The sequence below is a fragment of the Asterias amurensis genome, chromosome 2, assembly GCF_032118995.1.
Source record: "Asterias amurensis chromosome 2, ASM3211899v1".
Classification (NCBI taxonomy): Eukaryota; Metazoa; Echinodermata; class Asteroidea; order Forcipulatida; family Asteriidae; genus Asterias; species Asterias amurensis.
This window is the reverse complement of record NC_092649.1, coordinates 10,536,258-10,549,506: the sequence shown is the minus strand read 5'-3', so window position 1 is coordinate 10,549,506 and position 13,249 is coordinate 10,536,258. Positions and strand designations below refer to the sequence as shown.

The 13,249-nt window shown below is 36.6% G+C and overlaps 1 protein-coding gene across 1 annotated transcript in view; it reads right to left on the bottom strand.

Moving 5' to 3' along the window:
• LOC139934062 (dolichol-phosphate mannosyltransferase subunit 3-like) overlaps positions 1 to 13,249 on the bottom strand; it is a 535,719-nt gene that overhangs the window by 203,898 nt on the left and 318,572 nt on the right. The gene's annotated exons all lie outside the window — the stretch shown is intronic.

The following is a 13,249-nucleotide window of genomic DNA, read 5'->3' as shown; positions in this document are numbered from 1 at the left end:
TCATTAAAATTTACTTGTTAACTACTTAGCATTATTAATATTATTATTATTGTTGTTGTTATATATTATAATATTAATGATTATTATTTATATCATGCTTCCAGAGGCAAAAATATATCAGCGTATTGAATGCTTTCGTAAAAAAGTACCCGCATGAGAGCAATATTGTGTCAGTAAAAGTTACCGGATGGAGCATCCGGGCATTTTAACAAGTTTCGCTGGTTTCCATTATAGTCAAGAGTGCGCGCTCACTGTTGTTAACCAGTGAATGGAGCTGCACATAATACATGTAATAATTAACAACAATGGATGCTTCTACTAGCGTCGCGAGAATAGCTTCAGTTTCCGATGAGGATTTTGAATAACTTTTGAAGAACAAAGACGCAGAACACTCTTTGAAGGCTATAAAACAGCCAGAGTATATGTTCTGAGAGTTTACCTGACGGGAAAACAAATCTTCCAACGAAGTTTGAAATTTAACTGTTGTATCAGAAGAAGAAAAAAACCCATAATAAAATTGAATTTGAAAATCTGGAATCAGGTGAGCCAAAATAGTGTTGCTTTGATGAATTCCTCAGCCTGATATAAATAATAATGATAATTTAGATGGTTTTTTTCGGGGGATACAATAATATAGTGCACTGCCTATGACAATATTACATTCGTCTTCGACTCGTGCAATATTGTCATAGCTCGTGCAATATATTCTTGTATCCCCTCAAAGCCATCCAATACTATATAAATATTGTTGAAGGGGCGATAATGTCAGAGTTGAGACAATCTCATTCTAGGTGGCTAGGTCCGATTTTTCAAGCAAAACTAAAATGCAGTCACTTATTGGTTTTATAGTCAATTTAAAATACTAAATTTTTGTAATATTTCTGTAGCACTCTTCAAAAAGCACATTATAAACACAAGTACAAGCACTTAATCAGATACAATTAAAATATCTTGACCGATTGTTCAGTATTCTCTAGTTACAATTTTGTATTATTGATTCGCGTGAACTCAGATAGAAACGAGCGACCTTGTTATTAAGAGTCAGTTCAGGTAAATAGTTGACATACTTGCTCACGGTCAAAAAATGATTTTTTTGTATACTTTGTGGGTGGAAGGGCCTTGGGGTGCAAGTTAACAAAATTGCATTTTCAATTCTATATATAGCCCGTTGCCATGGTTACGGCTCATTTTGTTTTTTGGCCATTTAAGGCCGATTTTGGGGTCTGAAAAACTGGTTTTTAGCTCATATTTACAACTCCACCCAACCAAAATGCAACATTATTTCAAAAAACCTTTTATATCACTACAAAGTATCATCCTTGGCCTTCCTTGAGATAAAAAATTATTGCTTTAAATAACACCCTTGTGCTATTTTTGCGTTATGCATTACAGTATGTTTTTAGAACTTGCAAAATCAACATTTTTACCCTATTTTTGGACCCCAAAATGTCAACTTGCCAGGGGTCTCAGAAAATTTCCCTTTCGGCTGTGATTAGGGCCAACAGTGGTCTTTCCATATCTGGTGTCAAACATGGGCAATTGTATCCTGTTGTGACAGTACTGCCTCAAAACTAGACTTTTTTCCCCAAAACATGAAAAATGCCTTTTTAAGGGTCTTTTCACATAATATCGAAATACCTGTCCACGGTAAAAAAAAAAAAAAAAAAATATTTTTCATTTTTTTGTGGATGGTAGGATGGTAGGGACTTGGGGTCCAAATAAACAACATTTACATTTCAAATCATAATATAACACGTTGCCATGGTAACAGTTCATGTGTGTTTAGGCCACTTTAGGCTGATCTTGGGGAATGAAAAACTGTTTTTTTAGTTAATATTTACAACTCCACCCCACCAAAAAACAAAATTATTTCATAAAACCTTTTACATCACTACAAATTATCATCCTTGGCTTTACTTGAGACAAAAAAATATTGCTATAAATTTCCCCCTTGTGCTATTTTTAGAACGTGCATTAGAGTATGTTTTTAGAACTTGCAAAATCAACATTTTACCATATTTTTTGCCCTCAAAATTTCATTTTTTTCAGGGGTCTCAGAATATTTTCCTTTCGGTTTTGATCAGGGCCAAAATTTGTCTTTTTTGTTTCTGGTAAGAAAAACTTGGCAAGTGTATCCTGATGTTAACAGTACTGTCTCAAAAATAGACTTTTTTCCTCAAACAGAAAAATGCATTTTGAATTGTTTCTTCTTCATATTGAATTTCTAACATTAAAAAGTAATAATTCTATCAATCTTGCAGCTTTTCCTTAGCACTAGCGGATTACCCAACATTGATCAGGAACTGTTGATGACCTTAATTTTACAATTTGCCCGGCCCAGCCCCAATCATATTTCTTGACATTGCATAAAACAATGTTTTGTGAATAGCGCCTCTTTTTGTGAAAGTGTTCGGTTGTTATTGGTGTTTTCATGCCTTCTGGGTAGAAACACTGTGTTTATTGTATCCTGTTGTGACTGATCATGCCTTAAGTATAGTAATTTTTCCAAAAACAATGCATGCTTGTTAAAAATCTGGCACTGTTTCCATGCCCTTTGAGTAATGAATACAAAGTTTTTATTTAAACATAATGGTATCCAACCAAACCATAACCAATGCTTTGCCACTGAGAGTTCTTGATTTGGCTACTTTACCTATTGTACAGGTATTCTTCCCATTGCATGTAGAGTGCGATGAGCATTCTTTACAAGTTGTCTTTAATACAGGGCCTACTCTCCTTGGTCCCTGCCTGCTACCAAATGTAAAACTTTTCTTAGAGATAGAGATCATAAACAATGTAGTTTCTGTGCTTGCGGCAGATGGTTTGCAGCATCCAATCATGTCCAACACAAACGTGGGAAATTAAAAAGCCCGCTTAAAAGTGTTGGAAAAGTTTGCCAAGATCTTATTAAAAACAATGATACTAACGATTTGCAAGATGAGCGTAAGAGATTATTTAAAAGGAACACATTGCCTGGGGTCGGTTAAGTTGGTCTTTGAAATGCGTTTGTAACGGTTTGTTTTAAAATGCATGGTTAGAAAGATGTTTTTGAGTGATACTTGTGTGGATCATTATATTCTACTTTTAAAATATCTTTCTAATCATATGCATTTTTAAATAAACGTTTACAAACGCTTTTCAAATACCAACTCGACCGATCCAAGGCAACGTGTTCCTTTAATGAAACAACATTGAAAGAAGTTGTAAAAACTTGCACCTGCTGAACATAAATAAGTAAGATGCATTTGCAGTGACAAAAGTCTATTCAGGCTAGTTTGATATTTTTTCCATTCACTATCTTACTTATTCATAATTATTATATATGTCTCTGAGAACGATCAACAAAAAACATTGAATTGTTTATCACGTTAAATAAACCAACTCTTTTATTGTTTGCAACAGTACAATTGAAAGGAACCCCACCATAGATGGGGGAATTGCTTACAGAAGGCCAAAGCAGGTGAATGGCCATTTAGCCCTTTAGTCCCTGCACCGCCCGAGTTTGCTGAAATCCAATTTCTCAAGAGTCTTGCAGTAAATTACTGGAATCATAGTTCAAATTTTAATAGATAGCCATGGTTAATGTGTATGCACTTTTTTTTTTCCCTTTCGGTAATATTTGAATAAAAGTTCTCATGGGAACAATAAATGCCTCTCGTTAAACGGCTACGGTAATTTTTATAGCGATTTTTTTTGTGCACGGATAAAATGAACACAATAGCTTTTCAAGGCTTTTTTCTGGCTCAATGCTCATACTGATTAAATGCGAAGGCGTTAATTTTTGACAATATCATAAATAATGAACAGTTTCCTGTTTACTAATGAGCGTTTTATTTTTCGTAAGAGCTAAATTGTTTCATCATCATTAGCTTCGACAAGTCAACTGTGAAGGGAGAATTAATAACGATCTATAACAACTAGATATATTAACAAATGCGTAGACCTACTAATGACTATCGAGTTTTCTTTTGATGTTCCTTTTTTTTCTACAAACACAAGCTAGCAAGGTTTCCTCGTACCGCATACAGTGTATCGCTATAATGCGGCTGGGCGGTACGGCGGTTAAATGGTTAGATACTTTGGATACAGAACTTGCTCACTTTTAGAGCCTCTTTGTTCTGATTAGGATGATAGTGTTTAGTTTGGTAGCGGGCAGGGACCAAGAAGACTGTTATAAGGCCATGTAAAGATAAGAACAGTAAAGATTGCTCATCGCACTACTTCTCTTCTTGCAATGTGAATCATACCTGTACAACTAGGTAAAGTAGTTATGACAAAATAAGAACTCAGTGGCTTAAAGAGCATGGAAACAGTGCCATATTCTTTTAACAACCATGCTTTTTTGTTTTTTATCAATTCAAACTAAGGGATAACTTCAAAATGCATTTTTATTGTTTTTGGAAAAATTACCATTTTTGAGGCAGAAGTGTCACAACAGGATACAATAAACCAAAGTGTTTCTCCCCAGTAGACATGCAAACCATAATGATAGCCCATCAAAACAAAAAGGGAAATATTCCGAGAACCAATAAAACATTAAAGACAGTACAAACTTTTTTGATGTGCAAGGGGAATTAAAAAATGTGACTTTCAAAAAAGAGGCGCTGTTCACAAAACTGTTATTTTATTTTATGCAATGTCAAGAAATATGATTGGGCCAGAGCCGGGGTGGGGCAAATTATAAGATTTAGGTCATCAACAAGTCCTGATCAATGTTTGGTAATGCACTAAACCTACAAAGTGCTTATAAAAAGCTGCCAGATTGATGGAATTATAGCTAACTTCTTCATGTTATAAATTCAAAATGAAGCAAATATTTCAAAATGCAATTCTCTATGTTTTCGGGGAAAAGGGTCTATTTTGAGACAGTTCTGTTACATCAGGATACAATTGCCCGAGTTTTTCTTACCAGAAATAAAAAGACAAATTATGGCCCTGATCAAAACCGAAAGGAAAATATTCTGAGACCCCTGAAAAAATGGAATTTTGAGGGTAAAAAATATGGTAGAAATGTTGATTTTGCAAGTTCTAAAAACATACTGTAATGCACGTTCTTAAAATAGCACAAGGGGGAAATTTATAGCAATATTTGTTTGTCTCAAGTAAAGCCAAGGATGATACTTTGTAGTGATGTTAAAGGTTTTATGAAATAATTTTGTTTTTTGGTGGGGAAGGAGTTGTAAATATTAACTTAAAAAACAGTTTTTCATTCCCCCAATATCGGCCCAAAGTGGCCTAAACACAAATGAATTGTTACCATGGCAACGTGTTATATAATGATTTGAAATGTTAATGTTGTTTATTTGCACCCCAAGTCCCTACCATCCACAAAGTATAGGAAAAATATTCCTTTTCTTTTACCATGGACACGTATGTCGATATTATGTGAAAAGACCCTTAAAAAGGAATTTTTCATGTTTGGGGGAAAAAAGTCTAGTTTTGAGGCAGTACTGGCCCAACAGGAGACAACTGCCCAAGTTTTTGACACCAGATATGGAAAGACCAATGTTGGCCCTAATTACAGACGAAAGGAAAATTTTCTGAGACCCCTGGCAAGTTGACATTTTGGGGTCCAAAAATAGGGTAAAAAATGTCGATTTTGCAAATTAGTTCTAAAAACATACTGTAATGCATGATGCAAAAATAGCACAAGGGTGATATTTAAAGCAATAATTTTTTTCTCAAGGATGATACTTTGTAGTGATATAAAAGGTTTTTTTAATTAATATTGCATTTTGGTGGGGTGGAGTTGTAAATATGAGCTAAAAACCAGTTTTTCAAACCCCAAAATCGACCTAAAATGGCAAAAAAATAAAATGAGCCGTAACCATGGCAACGGGCTATATATAGAATTGAAAATGCAATTTTGTTTACTTGCACCCAAAGGCCCTTCCACCCACAAAGTATAAAAAAAATTCATTTTTTGACCGTGAGCAAGTATGTCAACTATTTACCTGAACTGACTCTTAAGTGCTTTCATTTACACCCTTTTCGTATGGTAAAAGTAGTTCATCTGAGACAAAATTGGTTTACCATTGTTCTGTAGTATTCAGTCAGCTAAACAAAATTAAAGGCGCATGGACACAATTGAAAAAAAAAAAAAATAATAATTGTTAGCATCGAGAGCTGTTGATAGCATAAAACATTGTGGCTCCCTTTAAAGCATCGTTAGTTTTTGAGAAAGAGGTAATTTTTCACTCAAACAAACAATGTAACAGACTTTGGGCATGAAGCTTTTTATAAGGCATCCGAAATCATTGTTCATTAACTGTGTTTTCTTTCATTATTTTCTCACAAATTCGATTACCACTTGAGTACAAATTTTCACAGACTCATTTATATGCAGTTATTCTATGCATATGCTGTGATACACTATGTTAAAATACTGGAGGTCCATTTACCAAACGTGCCCAGTGCTTTTAACACGCACGCGATCTGCCAGTGATGCGGAACAAAAGGCTATTGTGTCTGGCACACTTTGCCTTTACAAATTCGTAAATGGTGCGTGTGCAAATGAGTCTGTTTGACCGTTGGAAACATTGTAAAATGAAATGGGTCGATTTTTTAATAATTTGTTTATTATAAAATAAGACAAGAGCGTTTAATTTATTATAGAGACGAAACTGATGAGGATCATTGCACACTGTTAAACAATAATATATACAATTACCATAAGGTTGGTCGAAATCTTGCATATCAGATAGTCAAATGGTAGTGTTATTTCTGACATGACTTTTTCTCACACTCTATAATAATTCGTAATGTCAAATAGTTCAAACAGGTCGTAATAAAACATGTATTTCGATTTTAATAAATTTCAAAGAAACCGCGGAGCAAATTAGTTCGTTAATACAACTAGAGGTACTCCAAGGTAGAATTATGTTTCTTTGATACACACATTGTTTTAATACAGTCAATGAATAAGTGTAAGGAAGCATTTAAAAGTCTCCACCTCACGTTAAACGGTTCGATCACGTTACTTTAAAACGGTGTCCAATGTCTTTAATACCCTTCTAGTGTAAATTTTTGTCAAAACCCCAAACATTCGATCACGTCACCTTTCAAATCAATGGTTTGAACATTTTCGTATGGATCATAAATGATTAGTTCATTCCCAAATAGTATGTCATTGAATCAAATTAGCATCGGGTTTCAACTTTTGACTGGCACAAACAACACCTAGTTGTATTGTGTAGACGTATAGTATGATGACGTCTCGTTTCAAATTTTGCTTTGAAGGGTATTTTTTAGATAAACCGACATTCGTTTTAACGAGATATAGTAATTTATTATTTTATTTTGACTCTTTCGGTTAAAAAATCAAATAATATTAACTGTGTTTTGACATTGAAGCTTGGTCTTAAGTAAACAATGGAATTCGACAATTGGTTACTATCCAATTAATTATCCAATAAAATGAAATTATAAACAATACAAACACAAACATGACTCTTGAGTTTTTTCTGTTATGAAAAAAATAATAGTTTCAGTTGTGTGAAATTACCGTTTTATAAAAACTCCCTTGATGTTTTCATTCAGGCCTGCTACCTTTAAAATACCATCTATGGACTAATTAGAGACCATTCAATTTTTTTTTGTGTCAGATAAACTACTTCATGTGCCTAGGTTTCGTTGCATTTGAATGCAGGCTTCATATAAAACACAGTTGCCTTGGGTTTCTGTGGCTATACATTGTATGTTTCACTGTTCGGTAATTACTTAAAATAGACCGTGTAGGCCAAGTCTAGTGACGATAAGGTCACCATTCGGCCCCGTTTTGGGTAAAATTTTCAACAACCACAAAAATACTGTGAGAAAATAGGGTTTAAGTGGGAATAACTGCCTTTATTTGTTTTGCCATGGGGGAACTGATTGTTGACTGAAGAATTGTTCAAATTAGTCGTTTTAGTTTGAAGTAATACAATTGAAGAAACAGTGTGATAATTTACTTAAATATAATCAACAACACTGTACAACAAAACCATGTAGGCCTATGACTGTTTCTGCAAAGTCTTCCTGACACTTTTTCCTGATAACGTTTGCTCAAGGTATTTTAAAACACAAGACAACGTAATTCGTCAAACTGGTGCATGTAATAATATTAAACTGAACAACTTATGGGATATTAAATGGTGTTTGAAGCTTCTCATGGTGTGGATAATAAGAGTAACTATAAATATAAACATTGATAGTAAATTTGAGGAGTAAAATCTCTTTTGAAGGAGTGGTGGCTCTGGAAAAAAGCCGGTTTGGTCTCGACGCTTCGATCAGTATACTCTTCTCCTGAAGACTAGCAGATTATACTGTTCGAAACGTCGAGACCAAACAGGCTCTTTTCAGAGCCATCACTCCTTCAAAAGAGATTTTACTCATCGTTGTACCCTCAAATTTACTATCAATATTTATATTTCTAGTTACTCTTATGGGATATTGACTAAATTTCTAAAATGGTGTATATCCCAGAGATACACAAATTTACGTTGTATTTAGCTTTTAAAATAAATGTAGTGTGACATACAGCGTCTTTGTGAAGTAATGCCACAAACTTGGTAATTATTTCGGCTGACATACAGAATGTATCTCTAAACCGAAGTATTAGCTTGTTTCGCGCAGTTTCGGGTACCGTACTGTACCACTAAATACCGCCTCGCTATAGAGTTTGTATACAGGTAAGTCAAGAATAATGATTGCCTTGTATTCATTTCATCCAATGGTTTATTCATTCAATGGTTTATTAAAGATATATATTCAATTCACTGCCAGCAGCAGAATTACATTTTACCTAATTAAAAACCTGGAGTAAAACATTACATATTAGTTAAACTACGCCAAGGTGAGTATAACGGTCACTTTAACAAATAATTCGCCAATATTTGTGAAACTGCATGTTCACATTTTACACACTGCAAAAGGTGTTCAAAATGACTCCATGGGTGTTGTCACATACAAATACCAAAAAGAGGTCCTTGCTAATGTTGACCCTCACTTCGATATCTTAATGTAACAACATACATTTAAGTTCCCCGTTTTTGCACAATTTCTAAATTTTAGCTTGTTCTTTTTTATTCAGACCGTATTCAATGGGTAAAATTTAAATGATCACATTTCCAGTACCTTTCAAAATTATTTGCCACAATACACGATTAAGCTGCTGTTCAAAGTGCCCGGATGTCTCGACTCTGCGGAAGCTCGTGCGATATTAAGGTCAACGTAATGGTCTATTGCTTGAATGCCTATTCAATAATGCATAATGCGCATGGATACTGCACAACGGAGAAGCAATCATCTTCCTGGCGAATCAACAAGTGTACCAATCGCGATAGAGGAGCACACTGGTTCTCAAAAGAAACACGCAGATGTAAGTACATTCATTGTTTTGCTCGTTTTGTTTTAAAAGTAAGAATGCTTGGAGGGGGAAGGGAAAGGTTATGGTAGTTTGAGTGCTCAATGTGATGAAATTGTAAGTTACTTTGTCTTGTGGGGAAAATCAGTACTGGAGTGCGTTTTGGCGACACCAACCAGAAACATTGGTCATTTGTTGAGCGTTTTCACGTATTCGGTTGAGCGCGGTGACGATGCTGTTCAGACCAACCGGTGCCGACTTGTTGAGTTGGTTGGGCTTCGGTTGGGGTCGCCAAAACGTTAGTTGTTAGTTGATATTAACCATGTTGAAAAGTCATGGGGTTAACCTAACGGACTAACAAATGTGAACGAAAAGATGTGGCAATAACTTGGTCATGTACTCACGAGGGAGGTGGGAAGATTGCTCCCTATAATAACCCTAATGGGTCTTTACCAAATCAATCAATCAATCAAAGTTCAATAGCGGTTGATGTGAATTGGGGTATTGGAATCGCCTGCTATGCATGGATGTAGACCTCCAAAATAGGCAAGTGGCAGAGTATGGGGTTCCATAGGTGCCACTCCTTTGGAAATGAAGAAATTCCGTCGCGTCAGAGAATTTTCCCTTTCCTTTTTTTTAAAGAATTTTCCGTCGCGTCAGAGATTTTTTCGTCGCGTCAGAGAATGTCCGTCGCGTCAGAGAATTTTTCATCTTGTTGAAAAATGTGTCAATGTATCCAGCTGGGCCCAGTTATCGAGGTGTCATGGGTTTTTGTTTGAATTGAACAGAAAAGAGTTATCTGATGCAATACTATTTCAATTGAAGACCTAATTACATTCCTTTATATATTAAAAGTATGTTTCAGTCATTCTATTTGATTTATAGACAGTCAAGGCTACACTTTAACCATTCATTAAACTCAGTTACTCTACGCTGGGCTACTATTTCGTTTCCTTATTAGCACAAAACATAACTCAAGATAGCGACACAAAACGATGACTTGGGATAAAGTTTGGGGCAATTATGAATTTCTCTTTTGCAGCAAGGGACTATTTCAAAACATAGCCTTTTGTATCTGAGTGTTCTATACTGGCCTTTGAAATAAGTGTTTATGAACTATAGCAAACTGTCGCTTTAAGATAGTAGTTTTATTAATAATCTTCACGCAACAGGCTTGACTGACAGTCTTGCAGTGAGACTACTAAGTTTCTTAAAGCACACAACTTGTGCGATAATGGTGTTTTTCTTCCAATATTCTCTCGCAACTTCGACGACCAATTAAAGACGACCAAGTAAGAAGACTGGTCATTGACAATTACCAAAGGTGCCTTCAAATATGCTGCCGCGGCTTGTCAGATAAATACCAACAACGTATATTTTGGTAAGTTGCCACGGAATGGAGCGATTTCAGTAAATTATAGGAAATAACCTTGATGCGACAGACTTCACCGTCTTGCCCTGATAATTTGAAGAGCGGTGGTGTTCAATAATAACAAACAACAAAGCTTCTTCACGGTATAAACGAAAACAACCTAATTAAAAGCTGCCTCGGCTTGCCAGAGAAATAGCAACAAAGTCTATGAAGCCAAGTACTTATTGTTACATGCCTATATCATGGGCGTCAAACAGGGGGGGGGACAGGGGGACATGTCCCCCCACCTTTTGGAGGGTGGGGCCACAATATCAAATGTCCCCCCCCCACCTTTTTGACCACCTTTATCATGAAGCCCAAGTTTTGCACTGTGTAAGACGAAACGTGTCCCTGTATGGGCATTAATCCTGTGGGCAAACTAAGGATGACACAATCTCCCCTCTCAAAATTGGCCCTAGATTTTGGCCCTAGATTGCATCACAGAGCATCTAAAATGCAAAATTTTCCCGAGCCCTTAATCGGGCCCGCACCAAGGGCCGTAAAGGCTTCTCACACGCGTGCTCCATCGTTGACAGATTTGCAGCTCCCCCTTGAAAGAGTGTAAGGGACGTGTACCCCACCCCACCCCACCCCATTTTCGAAGGGTGGGGGACACAGTATTTTTTTACCCGTGTCGCTTGACCACATTTTTTATGAAAATCGTGTTTTGCACTGAGGAATTGTGGAGCACTGGAACACAAATATTCACACAGCTCTTTGTTCTGTTTCGTTTGCCATTTTGGCCGCGAAATGGCCTAAAGATTGCACCACAGAGCATCTAAAAATACAAAATTTTCCCGGGCCCTTGAGCGGTCTCGGACCCATGCCGTGAAGGTTTCACACTCACGTGCTTACTATTTGTCAGTATTTCCCCTAAAACTTGGTTCATAGATCCGCACTTGAAGATGCTGTCAACCCAAAAGTTTATACTGCTGCTCACATTTTACAGATGTTCTGTTCCGTTCCGTATGCCTCTTATTGGCCTAAGATTGCACCACAGAGCATCTAGAATGCAAAAAAAATCCGGGCCCTTAAGCGGGCCCGGACCCATGTCGTAAAGGTTTCGCACTCGTGAGCTCACTCTTTGAAATATTTTCCCCATAAACTTGGTTCATAGATCCGCACTTGAAGATGCTGTCAACCCAAAAGGTTCTACTGCTGCTCACATTTTACAGATGTTCTGTTCCGTTCCGAATGCCTCTTATTGGCCTTAAGGTTGAACCACAAAGCATCTAGAATGCAAAATTTTCCCGGGCCCTTAAGCGGGCCCGGACTCATGCCATAAAGGTTTCGCACTCGTGAGCTCACTCTCCGACAGGTTTACCCCCTAAAACTTGGTGCATATGTCCGCACTTGTAGATGCTGTCAACCCAAAAGGTTCTATACTGCTGCTCACATTTTACAGAGATGTTCTGTTCCATTCTGACAGATTTGCCCCATAAAACTTAGGATAGGGATGAAACGCCGTCTGAGCATTAGAATGCAGAAACAATATTGATATGTACGAAGCTATAATTGAGTTGCTTTTTAGGTACAATAACCATGATAGCAAGAATAGGTGCATCAAAGCTTGAACGAGGCATTAAATTCCAACATCTGAGAGGGGGGAACATCACGCCTCAGATTCACTAGATTGCACCAAAGAGCATCTACGGGTTAAAAAAATACTCCGGGGCCCTAAAGCGGGCCCCGGACCCCACGCCGTAAATGTTATGTCCCCCCCCCCCCACACTGTAAGACGGATCGACGCCCCTGGCCTATATTACTTGTTAAGACGTGGCAGCTAAAAACAATACACAAAACTAGCAGCCAGTCTTGAAATTGGGTATCCGTTTTGACATAATGGTGACAAGGCTGTTACTTATTGGCATGGCTACCAATGTCATCATAGCACAACTGTTACATTCATAAATAGTATTAAGACCAAGTGAGAATAGAGAACAGCACATGATTATCGCAGTGCCTCAGAGGTTCAAATATTTATATAATTTGGCCACAAAACGGCATCCACTGTCGGTTTATATTGTGTTGTTTTCAGCAACAAATTTTGAACTGTTTTTCACAAACTTACTCCCCCGGCCGCAGCGGAAACAACCTAATTGTTATTTTATTTTTCTGCCAATATGTTATTATGATTTATTTATGCTCATTTTTTTTATAAGGGGGGGGGATTTTTTTATTTTTTTCCCCAACAAATTGTACATTAAAAGCAAGGGACAATATAGTTGCATTTTTCGAAAGAATTTTAATTGCAATTACGTAGATTGTTGTCAAATTATTAACAATATTGTGGGAAAAACAAGAAAAGGGTGGCATTAAAACACGTCAACCCAATTGCAGGCTCAACCTTTGATAGCCAATACAAAAAACATGCAGACAGTTGATGTGCTTAGATAATCTACATTTCTTTTGTCAGTGCGTAGTTGATGTATGCTAATACAGATTACAATTCTTTTGTCAGTGCAGTACATGAATACATGAATATTAAAATAGGT